This window comes from Arachis stenosperma, chromosome 6 (genome assembly GCF_014773155.1).
Source record: "Arachis stenosperma cultivar V10309 chromosome 6, arast.V10309.gnm1.PFL2, whole genome shotgun sequence".
Taxonomy (NCBI): domain Eukaryota; kingdom Viridiplantae; phylum Streptophyta; class Magnoliopsida; order Fabales; family Fabaceae; genus Arachis; species Arachis stenosperma.
This window is the reverse complement of record NC_080382.1, coordinates 55,328,687-55,345,033: the sequence shown is the minus strand read 5'-3', so window position 1 is coordinate 55,345,033 and position 16,347 is coordinate 55,328,687.

Below are 16,347 nucleotides of genomic sequence, written 5' to 3'. Positions count from 1 at the left end.
ACTATGAAGTTGTGCCCAAGAAGAAGGTGATCCCTGAGATCCCTTTTAGGCTCAAAAAGGGCGAATATCCGGAGATCCGACAAGAGATCTGAAGAAGAGGTTAGGAAGTTCTTGCCAAATCCATTCAACAAGTTGGAATTTTAATGGTTCAAGAGTTCTATGCAAATGCATGGATCACTAGGAACCATGATCAAAGTATGAAACGAAACCCAAAGAATTGGCTTACAATTATTCGGGGGAAATACTTAGATTTCAGTCCGAAAAACGTGAGGCTAGCATTCAACTTGCCAATGATGGAAGAAAACGCACGCCCCTACACTAGAAGGGTCATTTTTGATCAAAGGTTGGACCAAGTCCTCATGGACATATGTGTAGAAGGAGCTCAATGAAAAAGAGACTCAAGAGGTAACCCAGTTCAATTGAGAAGACCGGATCTTAAGCATGTGGCTAGAGGATGGTTGGAGTTCATCCAATGCTCTATCATTCCCACTAGCAACCGATCTGAGGTAACTGTGGATCGGGCCATCGTGATCCATAGTATCATGATTGGAGAAGAAGTAGAAGTTCATGAAATCATACCTCTATTCAGCTGGGATTGTCATAGAGGGAGACATCCTCATTGAAGAGGACAAGCCCATCACTAAGAAGAGAATGAAGTAAACTAGAGAGCCCATTCATGGCACTCAACAAGAGCATGAGGAGGGCCCTCATCAAGAAATCCCTGAGATACCTCAAGGGATACAATTTTCTCTACACAATTATCGGGAGCAACTCAACACCTATTTGGAAAGCTTGAGTTACAATATGGACCAATTAAGGGTGGAACACCAAGAGCACTCCATCATTCTCCATGAGATTAGAGAAGATCAAAGAGCTATGAGGGAGGAGCAACAAAGGCAAGGAAGAGACATAAAGGAGCTCAAGAGCACCATTGGTTCTTCAAGAGGAGGAAGACGCCACCCTCACTAAGGTGGACTCATTCCTTAATCTCCTTGTCTATTTATTTTCTGTTTTCGGCTTTATACTGTATGTTCTATCTATGTTTGTGTCTTCACTACATGATCATTAGTGTCTAGTGTCTATGCCTTGAAGCTATGAATAACCCCATGAATCCTTCACCTCTCATAAATGAAAGATGTGCTTAATTATAAAAGAACAAGAAGTGCTTGGATTTCAAATTTTATCTTGAAACTAGTTTAATTATTTTGAAGTGGTGGCAATACTTTTTGTTCTTTGAATGAATGCTTGAACAATGCATATTTTTTATCTTGTTGTTTATGAATGTTAAAGTTGTTGGCTCTTGAAATAATGATGAACAAAGAGAAATGTTATTGATAATCTGAAAAATCATGAAATTGACTCTTGAAGCAAGAAAAAGCAGTGAAAAAAAAAGGGTGAAAAAAAAAGAGAAAGAAAAAGCCAATAGCCCTTTAAACCAAAAGGCAAGGGTAAAAAGGATCCACGACTTTGAGCATTAATGGATAGGAGGGCCCAAGGAAATAAAATCCAGGCCTAAGCGGCTAAATCAAGCTGTCCTTAACCATGTGCTTGTGGCATGCAGGTCCAAGCGAAAAGCTTGAGACTGAGTGGTTAAGGTTGTGATCCAAAGCAAAAGAGTGTGCTTAAGAACTCTGGACACCTCTAATTGGGGACTTTAGCAAAGCTGAGTCACAATCTGAAAAGGTTCACCCAGTTATGTGTCTGTGGCATTTATATATCCAGTGGTAATACTGGAAAACAAAGTGCTTAGGGCTACAACTAAGACTCATAAAGTAGCTGTGTTCAAGAATCAACGTACTGAACTAGGAGAATCAATAACACTATCTGAAATTCTGAGTTCCTAAAGATGCCAATCATTCTGAATTTCAAAGGAAAAAGTGAGATGCCAAAACTGTTCAGAAGCAAAATGCTACAAGCCCCGCTCATCTAATTAGAACTAAGTTTAATTGATAATGTGGGATTCATTGTATATTCTCTTCTTTTTATCCTATTTTGTTTTCATTTGCTTGGGGACAAGCAACAATCTAAGTTTGGTGCTGTGATGAGCGGATAATTTATACGCTTTTTGGCATTATTTTTATATAGTTTTTAATATGATTTAGTTAGTTTTTAGTATATTTTTATTAGTTTTTAAGAAAAATTCACCTTTCTGGACTTTACTATGAGTTTGTGTGTTTTTCTGTGATTTCAGGTATTTTCTGGCTGAAATTGAGAGACCTGAGCAAAAATCTGATTCAGAGGCTGACAAAGGACTGCTGATGCTGTTGGATTCTGACCTCCCTGCACTCAAAGTGGATTTTCTGGAGCTACAGAACTCCAAATGACGTGCTCTCAATTGCGTTGGAAAGTACACATCCAGAACTTTCCATCAATATATAATAGTCTATACTTTGCGCGTATTTTGATGACAAAAAATGGCGTCAAAACGCCAGCTCTCTGCCCTTTTATGGCGTCAAAACGCCAGAACTGGCATAAAAGTAAGAGTTAAACGTCCAAACTGGCATCAAAGCTGGTGTTTAACTCCAAGGAAGACCTCTACACATGAAAGCTTCAATGCTCAGCCCAAGCACACACCAAGTGGGCCCGGAAGTGGATTTCTGCATCATTCACCTATTTCTTTAATCCCTAGTAGCTAGTTTCATTATAAATAGGACCTTTTACTATTGTATTTGAATCTTTGGAATGTTTTCCTTAGACATTGGGGTGGCTGGCAATTCGGCCATGCCTACCCTATTTTCACTTATGTATTTTCAACAGTGGAGTTTTTACACACCATAGATTAAGGTGTAGAGCTCTACTGTTCCTTGAGTATTAATGCAATTACTACTATTTTCTATTCAATTCAAGCTTATTCTTGTTCTAAGATATTAACTCGCACTTCAACCTGATGAATGTGATGATCCGTGATACTCATAATCATTCTCACCTATGAACGCGTGACTGACAACCACTTCTGTTCTACTTAAGATTGAGCGTGTATCTCTTAGCCTCCATTCCGAAAGATCGGATCCTTTATGGTATAAGTTAGAATCATTGGCAGTCATTCCTGATATCCGAAAAGTCTAAACCTTGTCTGTGGTATTCTGAGTAGGATCTGGGAAGGGATGACTGTGACGAGCTTCAAACTCGTGAGTGTTAGGCGTAGTGACAGACGCAAAAGGATCACTGGATTCTATTCCAACATGATCGAGAACCAACAGATGATTAGCCATGCGGTGACAGCGCATTTGGACCATTTTCACTGAGAGGATAGAAAGTAGCCATTGACAACGGTGATGCCCAACATACAGCTTGCCATGGAAAGGAGTATGAAGAATTGGATGAAGGTAGTAGGAAAACAGAGATTCAAGAGGGATGAAGCATCTCCATACGCTTATCTGAAATTTCCACCAATGATTTACACAAGTATCTCTATCTTTATTTTATGTTTATTTATATTTTAATTATCAAACTCCATAACCATTTTAATCTGCCTTATTGAGATTTACAAGGTGACCATAGCTTGCTTCAAGCTCACAATCTCCGTGGGGTCAACCCTTACTCACGTAAGGTTTATTACTTGGACGACCTAGTGCACTTGCTAGTTAGTTGTGTGAAGTTGTGAAGAAAGTGCTGAGATTATGAACGCGCATACCAAGTTGAGCGCCATTGTTAGAGATCACAATTTCGTGCACCAGTATACACGAATCATGCAGGTTTGGAAAACTTATTGTCAAAGAATGAGTCAAAACCTAGACTCATACGTTGGATCTTGCTTTTGCAAGAAGTCGACATTGAGATTAGGGACCGGAGTGGATCTCAAAACTTGGTTGCAGATCATTTAAGCCTCCTTGAGAATTTAAAATCTGATCTATTTCTGATCAATGACTCATTCCCAATGGATAGTATGCATGCTGTGTCGGATAGCTTTCCTTGGTTTGCCCCAATGGTGAACTACTTGGTAGCAAAACTCTTCCCTCCCAACTTTTCTAAACACCAAAGGGATAAGTTGATGAGTGATTCCAAATACTACATTTGGGATGACCCTCACTTGTGGAAGAGGGGAGTGGACCAAGTAATTCAAAGATGTGTCCTGGAGTCTGAAATCCAATCCATTCTTGAAGCTTGCCATTCGTCCGAATATGGTGGCCACTTTGGCTCACAAAGGACCGCTAAAAAGGTGTTGGATTGTGGATTCTGGTGGCCAACCTTATTCAAGGATGCTAACCGGTTATGTGTGTCTTGCCATCAGTCTCAGAAGTCGGGAAACGCATCCCAAATGGATGAAATGCCTCAGCAACCTATGTTGTTTTGTGAGATATTTGATGTATGGGGCATTGACTTTATGCGATCGTTTTCCAACTCCAGTGGGTATCTATATATTCTGTTACTAAAAAAATTCTACTAAAAACTAATTAAAACATGCTAAAATATACATGAAGTTACCCCCAAAAAGCATATAAAATATCCGCTCATCACAACACCAAACTTAAACTGTTGCTTGTCCCCAAGCAACTAGATAAATAAAATAGGATAAAAAAAATTAAGAAGCAATAATATATCAGAGTTTTAAGTGAAGCTCAGATTCTAATTTAGATGAGCGGGGGCTAGTAGCTTTTTGTTTCTGAACAGTTTTGGCATCTTACTTTATCCTTTAAAATTCAGAATGATTGGCATCCATAGGAACTCATAATTCAGATAGTATTATTGATTCTCCTAGTTTAGTATGTTGATTCTTGAACACAGATACTTTATGAGTCTTGGCCGTGGCCCTAAGCACTTTGTTTTCTAGTATTACCACCGGATACATAAATGCCACAGACACATAACTGGGTGAACCTTTTTAGATTGTGACTTAGCTTTGCTAGAGTCCCCAATTAGAGGTGTCCAGAGTTCTTAAGCACACTCTTTTGCTTTGGATCACGACTTTAACCACTCAGTCTCAAGCCTTTCACTTGGACCTACATGCCACAAGCACATGGTTAGGGACAACTTGATTTAGCCGCTTAGGCCTGGATTTATTTACTTGGGCCCTTCTATCCATTAATGCTCAAAGCCTTGGATCCTTTTCACCCTTGCCTTTTGGTTTAAAGGGCTATTGGATTTTTCTACCTCTTTTGCTTTTCTTCTTTTTTTTTTCGCAAGCTTGTTTTTCACTGCTTTTTCTTGCTTCAAGAATCAATTTCATGATTTTTCAGATTATCAATAACATTTCTCTTGTTCATCATTCTTTCAGGAGCCAACAATTTTAATATTCATAAAATTCAATATAAAAAATATGCACTGTTTAAGCATTTATTCAGAAGACAAAAAGTATTGCCACCACATATAAATAATTAGAATTTTTCTTATTAAGAACTCGAAAAAAATTAAATTGCCTCTTTATTCTAAAAATCTACTATTTTATTCATGTTTGATGATGATGAGAAAAATAATTTATAACTTAATTGGAAATAAAGTCAAAATAGAGATACTAATTACTACTACTAATATGTAGCTTCTAAGGTAAATTCATAATAAGAACAGTTATCACAGAGTTAAGGCAAAGATTAGGACTCAACAATCTTTATTTTGGGAAATGGGTGTTCCTCCAGTCTGTGTGGTGCTTGATCCTTCAAGAGATAATTTCTGACGTTTCAATTCCTTCAAGTCACATCCTTGCTCTTCCTGTTCCCTTAGGTGCCATGATCTTGATGAGTTTTAGCTCAGTGATCATGGCAAATCACACTAAACTTAGAGGTTTGCTTGTCCTCAAGCAAAAGAAAGGAAAGGAGAGGAATATAGGGAGAGGCAATTTTGAAATTCAAAAGATATGATGAGTTGAAAAATATTTTAAAAAAGAGTTGGATTGGATTGGAAAAAGATTTGTGTTTATGGATTAAGATACATTTGATATTTTTGAAAAAGGGATTTTAGAAATTAGGATTAAAATTTTTGGAATCAAAAGATGAGAGTTTGTAACATGTTTATGCAAGAAATCATGATTTGAAACGAAAAAAATTTTAAAAATTGTGAAGTAAAAACGAATTTACCTCCTCCCCACCATCTTGGCATTTAACACCCAAACACTGCATGTTTTGGGCGTTTAATGCCCATGTGCAGCTTCTCCTGGGCGTTCAACGCCCATCTGTTGCTTCTTTCTGGCGTTGAACGCCAGGAACTCCTTTGTCACTGGGCATTTTTCTGAACGCCCAGGACGTTGTAAATCTGGCATTGAACGCCCAGAAGGTGCTTCTTTCTGGCGTTCAACACCCAGAAGATGCTTCTTTCTAGGTTGAATGCCCAAAACAGCTCTTACTAGTGTTTTCGAACCAATGAACTTCTTTTTGCTATTTTTATCCTTTGAATCCTTCTATAACTTTGTCTTTAGCTGGACTATTACTGAGCTTTAATCAAGTCTCAGTTTTGAGCATTCTTGCTCAAAATTGCTTTCAAGATAATGTTTGACTCTCTGTCCATTAACAATGAACTTTTTGTTGGAATCATTATCCTGAAGCTCTACGTATCCATATGGTGACACACTTGTAATCACATATGGTCCTCTCCACCGGAATTTCAATTTCCCGGGGAATAATCTGAGCCTAGAATTAAATAGCAGAACTTTCTGCCCTGGCTCAAAGACTCTGGATGACAGTTTCTTATCATGCCATCTTTTTGCTTTCTCCTTGTAAATTTTTGCATTTTCGAAAGCATTGAGTCTGAATTCCTCTAGCTCATTTAACTGGAGCAAACATTTTTCTCCAGCTAACTTGGCATCAAGGTTTAGGAACCTGGTTGCCCAGTAGGCCTTATGTTCCAGTTCTACTGGCAAGTGACAGGCTTTTCCATACACAAGCTGGTATGGAGAAGTTCCTATGGGAGTCTTGAATGCTGTTCTGTATGCCCACAAAGCATCATCCAAGCTTCTTGCCCAATCCCTTCTACGGTTAATTACAGTCCGTTCCAGGATTCTTTTAAGTTCTCTGTTAGAGACTTCAGCTTGCCCATTTGTCTGTGGATGATATGGAGTGGCTACCCTGTGGCTAACTCCATAACGAACCAAAGCAGAGTAAAGCTATTTATTGCAGAAATGAGTGCCCCCATCACTGATTAATACTCTAGGGGTACCAAATCTGCTGAAGATGTGTTTTTAGAGGAATTTTAGCACTGTCTTAGTGTCATTAGTGGGTGTTGCAATAGCTTCCACCCATTTGGATACATAATCCACTGCCACCAGAATATAAGTGTTTGAGTATGATAGTGGGAAAGGCCCCATGAAGTCAATACCCCATACATCAAACAACTCAATCTCCAAGATCCCTTGTTGAGGCATGGCATAACTATGAGGCAGATTGCCAGATCTTTGGCAACTGTCACAGTTAAGTACAAACACTCGGGAGACTTTATAGAGAGTAGGCCAGTAGAAGCCGCATTGGAGGACTCTTGTGGCTGTTCGCTCACTTCCAAAATGTCCTCCATACTGTGATCCATGGCAGTACCAGAGGATCTTCTGTGCTTCTTCTTTAGGCACACATCTACGGATTACTCCGTCTACACATCTCTTGAAGAGATATGGTTCATCCCAAAGATAGTACTTTGCATCTGTGATCAATTTCTTTGATTACTGCCTACTGTACTCTTTGGGTATGAACCTCACTGCCTTGTAGTTTGCAATGTCTGCAAACCATGGCACTTCCTAAATGGCAAAGAGTTGCTCATCCAGAAAGTTTTCACAGATCTCAGTAAGAGGGAGGGACGCCCCTTCTACTGGTTCTATTCGGGACAGGTGATCTGCTACTTGGTTCTTTGTCCCTTTTCTGTCTCTTATTTCTATATCAAACTCTTGTAGAAGCAACACCCATCTGATGAGTCTGGGTTTTGAATCTTGCTTTGTGAGTAGATATTTAAGAGCAGCATGGTCAGTGTACACAATCACTTTTGATCCTACTAAATAGGATCTAAACTTGTCAATGGCATAAACCACTGCAAGTAGCTCTTTTTCTGTGGTTGTGTAGTTCTTCTGTGCGTCATTTAGAACACGACTGGCATAATAAATGACGTGCAAAAGCTTGTCATGCCTTTGTCCCAACATTGCACCAATGGCATGGTCATTGGCATCACACATTAATTCAAAAGGTAATGTCAAGTCTGGTGCAGAGATGATTGGTGCTGTGACTAGCTTAGCTTTTAGAGTTTCAAACGCCTGCAGACACTCCTTATCAAAGATAAATGGCATGTCAGCAGCTAGCAGATTACTTAGAGGTTTGGTGATTTTTGAAAACTCCCTTATAAACCACCTATAAAATCCTGCATGCCCCAGAAAGCTTCTGATTGCCTTAACATTGGCTGGTGGTGGTAATTTTTCAATTACCTCTACCTTAGCTTGATCCACTTCTATTCCCTTGTTCGAAATTTTGTGTCCAAGGACAATTCCTTCAGTCACCATAAAGTGACATTTCTCCCAGTTTAAAACTAGGTTAGTCTCTTGGCACCTCTTTAGAACAAGTGCTAGAAAGTCAAGACAGGAGCTGAATGAGTCTCCAAATACTGAAAAGTCATCCATGAAGACTTCCAGAAATGTTTCCACCATATCAGAGAAAATTGAGAGCATGCACCTTTGAAAGGTTGCAGGTGCATTGCACAGACCAAATGGCATCCTTCTGTATGCAAATACTCCAGATGGACATGTGAATGCTGTTTTCTTTTTATCCTAAGGATCTACTACAATTTGATTATAACCTGAATATCCATTCAGGAAGCAGTAGTATTCATGACCTGCTAGTCTTTCTAGCATCTGGTCTATGAATGGTAAAGGAAAATGATCCTTTCTGGTAGCTGTATTGAGCCTTCTGTAATCAATACACATACGCCACCCTGTCACTGTTCTTGTAGAAACCAGTTCATTTTTTTCATTATGAACCACTGTCATGCCACCCTTCTTAGGGACGACTTGGACAGGGCTTACCCAGGGGCTATCAGAAATAGGATAAATAATCCCAGCCTCTAGTAATTTAGTGACCTCCTTCTGCACCACCTCCTTCATGGCTGGATTCAGCCGCCTTTGTGGTTGAACCACTGGCTTAGCGTCACCCTCCAATAAGATCTTGTGCATACATCTGGCTGGGCTAATGCCCTTAAGATCACTGATGGACCACCCAAGAGCTGTCTTGTGTGTTTTTAGCACTTGAATTAGTGCTTCCTCTTCCTGTGGCTCTAAGGTAGAGCTTATGATTACAGGAAAGGTATCACCTTCTCCCATAAATGCATATTTCAAGGATGGTAGTAATGGTTTGAGCTCGGGTTTAGGAGGTTTCTCCTCTTCCTGAGGGATTTTCAGAGGTTCTATTATTCTCTCTGATTTCTCCAGATCAGGCTGAACATCTTTAAACATATCCTCCAGTTCTGATTCGAGACTTTTAGTCATATTGATCTCTTTTACCAGAGAGTCAATAATATCAATGCTCATGCAGTCATTTGGGGTGTCTGGATGCTGCATAGCTTTAACAACATTCAACTTGAACTCATCTTCATTGACTCTCAGGGTTACTTCCCCTTTTTGGACGTCAATAAGGGTTCGGTCAGTTCCTAGGAAAGGTCTTCCTAGAATGAGAGTTGCACTCTTGTGCTCCTCCATTTCCAGTACCACAAAGTCAGTAAGAAAGGCAAATGGCCTAACCTTGACAATTCAATCACGCCTGATGGGTATTTAATGGAGCCATCAGTAAGCTGGAGACATATCCGGGTTGGTTTGACTTCTTCAGTCAAACCAAGCTTTTTGATAGTAGATGCAAGTATTAGGTTGATACTTGCCCCAAGATCACATAGAGCTTGCTTGGTACAAGTACCCTCTAATGTGCATGGTATCATAAAGCTTTCGGGATCTTTGAGCTTCTCATGTAAGCTTTTCAGAATGACTGCATTGCATTCTTTAGTGAGGTAAACTTTTTCAGTTTCCCTCCAATCCTTCTTATGACTTGAGATCTCTTTCATGAACTTAGCATAAGAGGGTATTTGCTCAAGTGCCTCTACAAACGGAATATTTATTTCAAGAGTCCTGAGATAGTCTGCAAAGCGGGCAAATTGCTTATCTTATTCCGCTTGGCGGAGTTTCTGAGGATAAGGCATTTTGGCTTTGTATTCCTCAACCTTAGTTGCTGCAGGTTTATTGCCTACAGATGTGAGTTAAGAAGCCTTTTTAGATTGGTTATTATTAGTACTTGTATGTGTCTGATCCCCCACTGGCATTTGAATGCCAGGGGTGGAAGCTGGAGTGGCGTTAGACGCCAACTCCTTACTTATTTCTGGTGTCTGAACGCCAGAATTGTGCTCCCCTTGGGCATTCAACGCCAAATCCTTGCTTGTTTCTGGCATTGAACGCCAGGACTGAGTGATGCATGGGAATTTGTCTCTCAACAAATCTCCCTTCGGCAAGTATACTGAATTGTCGTCAAGTAATAACTCACAAAAGAGTGAGGTCGAATCCCACAGAGATTAAGGGATTAAGCAATCAATGGTTAATTGATTATTCTAGTTAGACGAATCATATTAGAGTGATAAGTAACAAGAAAATGTAAATGGCATAAAAGTAAAGAAAGCAATAAAGTGCAGAAAAGTAAAATGGCAAGAAAAGTAAATGTAAGAACTAAAAATAAAATGAACATTGGGATCAAGAGATATTGCAATCCTCCGGATCAAGTTCATTCTCATCTCTTCCTCAATCAATGCATTCATTGATCTCCTTGGAAATCTTAAGTGATTGGATCCCAATTCCTTGGAAATCCAATCTCTCCAAGCTTGAACAATTTTCCAATTCCTTGATTTAATTGCTCATGGGAAGAGATGAAGTTTGGTCACTGATTATACCACACACATTCATAGATCAAAGTATTGGTAGGATTAAATGTCACAATATCCATCCAACCCCTACCCTAATCCAATGTGAGAGAGCATTTCTAGCATGATTTCCTCATTCCTCTTCCAAGGTTCCGAGGAAATTCAAGTATGAGCAATTTCTCTTCCAAGACAATTACCCAATTGGATGAAGATCGAAAGCTCTCTAGTAAAATCAAGAGAAAAAAAAGAAGAAGAAGAATAAGAACTAGAATTGATCCATTGAATCACAATAGAGCTCTCTAACCCAATGAAAAGAGTTAGTTGATCATTGCTCTACCAAAATAGAAAAGAAGAAAGTGCAGAAAAGTAAAGATGAAGATTAAAACTAACATTGAAACTTCCAAATTCATAAATGAAAAGTACAAAGAAAAGAAAGAGAAGGAAAAGTGTGTGAAGGGAGGGAATCCGAAGACCACACTTCAATCCCCAATTTCGCAGCCTACCTTGAATGTACAAACTAATGCCTTTATATAGGCTCTCCTAAATTACAAAATGAAATTAAAAGCAAATTACAATTAAATGAAAATTCCTATTCTAGATGCTTCTTGTGGCCTTGATTGGTTGACACTTGTGGGCTTGCTTCCTTAAGGTTGGGTGGTCCTTGAAAGAGAAGTGAATCAAGTTGAGGTCCAGGTGCTAAAGTTAGTGCTACCGTTAGCCACACTAACGCTACAAGTGTGGCGTTAGTGCCAAAGTTATTGTGGCTAATGTTGCACTTGTTACCAATTGGTGTTTTTGGGGCTTAAAAGATGCCTCTTGTTTGTGCTCCAATTTCATGCCCACTATAAACTATTATATATATTTGGAAACCTCTGAATGTCAGCTTTCTAACGCAACTAGAATCAACTCAATTGGACCTCTGTAACTCAAGTTATGCACCTTTGAAGTGGACAAGGATGCTGGCACAGTCGCTAGCGTTACTGGAAAACATGAGTCACGATAACGCTAGCGACCAAGGGCTTAATGTTGCCAGGTTCTGGAGCACAAACTTAATGTCCACCCCATACTATTATATATTATTGGAAAGCTCTGGATGTCTAATTTCCAACGATTCTAGAAGCGCATCATATGGAGCTCTACAGCTCGAGTTACACTGCTTGGAAGCTGAAGAGGTCAGTTGGCCTTACTACAGGTTGATACCATGTTCATCTTTGCACTTTCGGGGCAGGTTTTCTCCCTCAAATTTAGTGTCCACGATGTAGTTTCATATATGCTTGGAAAGATCTGGAATCCTACTTTCCAATGCTATTGGAATCACCTCATTTGGAGTTTTGTGGCTCAAGTTATTCTTGTTTGAAGAAGGCATGGTCAGGCTGCCAGGTGAGATTTTTGCCTACGTTAACTTCCACGTTAATGTTGTTAACGTGGCTGTTAACGTGGGTCTTTTTTGCTTCGCAAACGTTAGTGGAGATCACCTTTTCCACTAAAGTTGGCATCTCCCTTTCCTTCCACGTTAATGTAGTTAACGTGGCTGTTAACGTGGGTCTTTTTGCTTCGCAAACGTTAGTGGAGATCGCCTTTTCCACTAACGTTGGCATCTCCCTTTCCTTCCACGTTAACTTCCACGTTAATGTAGTTAATGTAGCTATTAACGTGGGTCTTTTTGCTTTGCAAACGTTAGTGGAGATCACAACACCAAACTTAAATCTTGCTTGTCCCTAAGCAAGAAAAGAACTATGCACAAAGAATTCTCTTTAATTGGAATGTATTGAAGAATTGCTTATGATGCCTTAGTGGGTGAAGTGAATAAGTGACAGTAGGGTGAACTCTAATTTGTATGCTTATTCAAGGATTCCAGTGCTCATTAGTCCTCACATTTTGGAAGTCTTAGATCTTAGGACTTTCATTCAATTGTTATTATGGAAATCTCTTTATAGATTGTCACCTTGAAGCAGCACTTATTTTCTAGCATTTTTCTTTTCTTTTTGTATCTTGGCCTCGACTCTAGGTGTCATGTATCAAAGCGGCTTTTTAAGATAAGCTTTCAATCAATACTCCCAAACCAGTTGGTCTAAGGTATTAGGTGTTGAAGTACCCCTTAGGATTTACTTGCTCAAGCCTCTCTTGTTGATACAAATCCACCACAAGCATTTAACTAGGACAATAACTCTTTGAGTTCTTATTTCTTTCTTTTTCTTCCTAGTAATTGATGCTCAGAGCCTTGGGCTTGTTTTTTGTTTTTTTCTTTTTCTTTTGTTTTCTTTTGTTACTGCTTCTTGGATCAATAGATGTTTGAGAAATTTCATAATACTTCTCTGAACTTCATTTCTTGTCTATGAGCTCCCATGCAAGTTTTCACAAACATGCAACCTCAATACACAATCATACAATCAGAACCTCCACTCCTCTTAATCTTTTGCTTGCCCCATGATTTATAAAATTCTTCAACATTTTTCTTTCAAAAGAATGATTTCTTTGTTGCATTCTTAAAGATATTGGGTACAAGTAAAACTCAAGATGATAATCATGATATCATAGCAACATGTCACAGATCATATCAAATTATGCTTATTCACAAGGAGTAATCACACATGCATACAAAGAAAATAAAAGACAATCATGCAATTTAAAGTGCTAGAAATAAGTAAGTGGAGAAAGGAACTTTACCACTTTGTAGTTTATCTTCATTGTTGTTACCCTTTTTCCTCCTATTCTTTCCCTTCCCCCACCAAACTTAGAATGCTTGCTTATACTCAAGCAACAATTAAAACAGTGGTGATAGGGTCTATGATGGATCATGAATGTCTTAGAATGAAGTATGAGTATGCATGTGTTTCAGCAAGCCATATTAAGGATACAATAAAGGCACAAGAGATACAAACAGAGACATTTTGATTGCATTAATAAGTGGTGTGCTTGGTACCTTGCATGAAAAATAAGTGGCAACACCAAACTTAGTGTGACACTCTCAATTTAGAATGTTGCAAGTACCCAGTGAAGATTGAAAATGAAATTGTTGTATGGCAACACCAAACTTAGAATGCAATCATATGCCAAATTATTGAAAGTAAACTAAGCAAGGAAAGAAATTGTTACCTACGGTTGGGTTGCCTCCCAACAAGCGCTCTTTTAATGTCATTAGCTTGACATGTTGTTCATGACTTTCTTCCTCTTCTTCCAATTTGTTAAGAGGAATGACCTCAAGAGAAAAGAGGAGCCAGTTAATGCCCCTTGTTTAGAGTGCCTCTCCCCAGCAAGCTTTCTTTTGTTGTTAGCTTGAGTAAACTTGCTTGTTGGGGTAAGGGTGGGATGGCTTTTGGTTGACCTTTTCTTCTTCATGGATATTATCCTTATTTTCTTGGTCACCATCCTCTTTTTAGTGCTCATGTTGATTGCCTTCACCACCTTGATTTCAGGACTTGGGTGTTGTATGATGGTTGGAGCATCCTCTTCATTAAGTGCTTCTTGAATTGGTGGTTCAATGAACTCACCCTCTATGCAACTCTCTGTTTCATTGGAGTGTGGGCTCCCTTGATTGACTTCCTCCCTTTCTTCTACATGATGTTGCATTAAGTCTTTTGGGAGTGAGTTTGCATGTTCTTTTGTCACCACTAATAACCTCTGTGGGTATGGAGCCTTAGGCTTATATATTCTCACAACCTTCTCCTTCTTCATAGAAATCTCACTTGGTATAGGTGCCTCTTTTTCTTTTTCTTCTAATTCCTCCCTTGGGTTTGCCATGGTGTCACTAAGGGAATTATATGTATGGAATTGCTTTGATAGATATCCAACTTGTGCCTCAAGCTTCTTAATGGCAACCCCCCGGTTCTGCAGAATGGATTTTACTTCCTCTTGGAAAGTCTTCGTGTCCTTAGATTCTTCCAAGAGAATTGCTAATAGGTTCTCTATCCTTGATAGCTTATCCTCGAGGGGAGGGTGTGCAGCTGGGGTGAAATTTGGAGGTTGAGGGTGGCTACTTTGTGAATGGAATTGGTTGTTTTGTGGTTGTATGTTCTGAGAGTGGTATGACTTTCTTGGGTAATGATATGGGTTTTGTGGACTGTGAGAAGAATTTTGTGTGTAATGGAATGCATTGTGTGAGTGGTGAGATGAATTATATGGACGTGGAAAAGAATTTTATGTTGAGGCATGTCCAAGTGATGAAGGGTTTTGATACGGAAAGCTAGGAGGTGAGGTTGAATAATTAAAGGATGATGGCTCTTGATGATTGGGGTGTGAATAAGTGAAATCTCTTTGGTTTTGATCTTCCCAGACACAGCTTGAGTAGTGATCAAAGTCATCAAAAATTTAGACCATTTTGTGATCCTGGGAAGCACCCCGTTTCATGTTCTTGATATTCCCAGCCACCATTATCATAATAGCATGAATTATTTTGTCGTGGTGAGAAGTATCCCAAGTAACTTGATTAACCAAAAGATGATCTATACTCCATTTTTCTTCAAATTACTCTGTATCAAACAACAATCACCAAGATAAAAGAGATTTGGAATTTTCCTTGTCACAGATGAGGAAATTCCCAGTGAGGCAAAATCACAAACAGTTAGTTAGCAAAAGAAAAAAAAAGAAACAAAAGAAAACAATGACAAAAGAAAAGTGTCTAATCTAGTAAATCAATCAACCGGCAATTTGTTAATCACAGTTAATCCCCAGCAACGGTGCTATAAACTTGATGCATGGGAATTTGTCTCTCAACAAATCTCCCGTCGGCAAGTATACCGAATTGTCGTCAAGTAATAACTCACAAAAGAGTGAGGTCGAATCCCACAGAGATTAACGGATTAAGCAATCAATGGTTAATTGATTATTCTAGTTAGACGAATCATATTGGAGTGATAAGTAACAAGGAAATGTAAATGGCATAAAAGTAAAGAAAGTAATAAAGTGCAGAAAAGTAAAATGGCAAGAAAAGTAAATGTAAGAACTAAAAATAAAATAAACATTGGGATCAAGAGATATTGCAATCCTCCGGATCAAGTTCATTCTCATCTCTTCTTCAATCAATGCATTCATTGATCTCCTTGGCAATCTTAAGTGATTGGATTCCAATTCCTTGGCAATCCAATCTCTCTAAGCTTGAACAATTTTCCAATTCCTTGATTTAATTGCTCATGGGAAGAGATGAAGTTTGGTCACTGATTATACCACACACATTCATAGATCAAAGTATTGGTAGGATTAAATGTCACAATATCCATCCAACCCCCAACCTAATCCAATGTGAGAGAACATTTTTAGCATGATTTCCTTATTCCTCTTCCAAGGTTCTGAGGAAATCCAAGTATGAGCAATTTCTCTTCCAAGACAATTACCCAATTGGATGAAGATCGAAAGCTCTCTAGTAAAATCAAGAGAAAAGAAAGAAGAAGAAGAATAAGAACTACAATTGATCCATTGAATCACAATAGAGCTCTCTAACCCAATGAAAAGAGTTAGTTGATTATTGCTCTACCAAAATAGAAAAGAAGAAAGTGCAGAAAAGTAAAGATGAAGATTAAAACTAACATTGAAACTTCCAAATTCATAGATGAAAAGTAC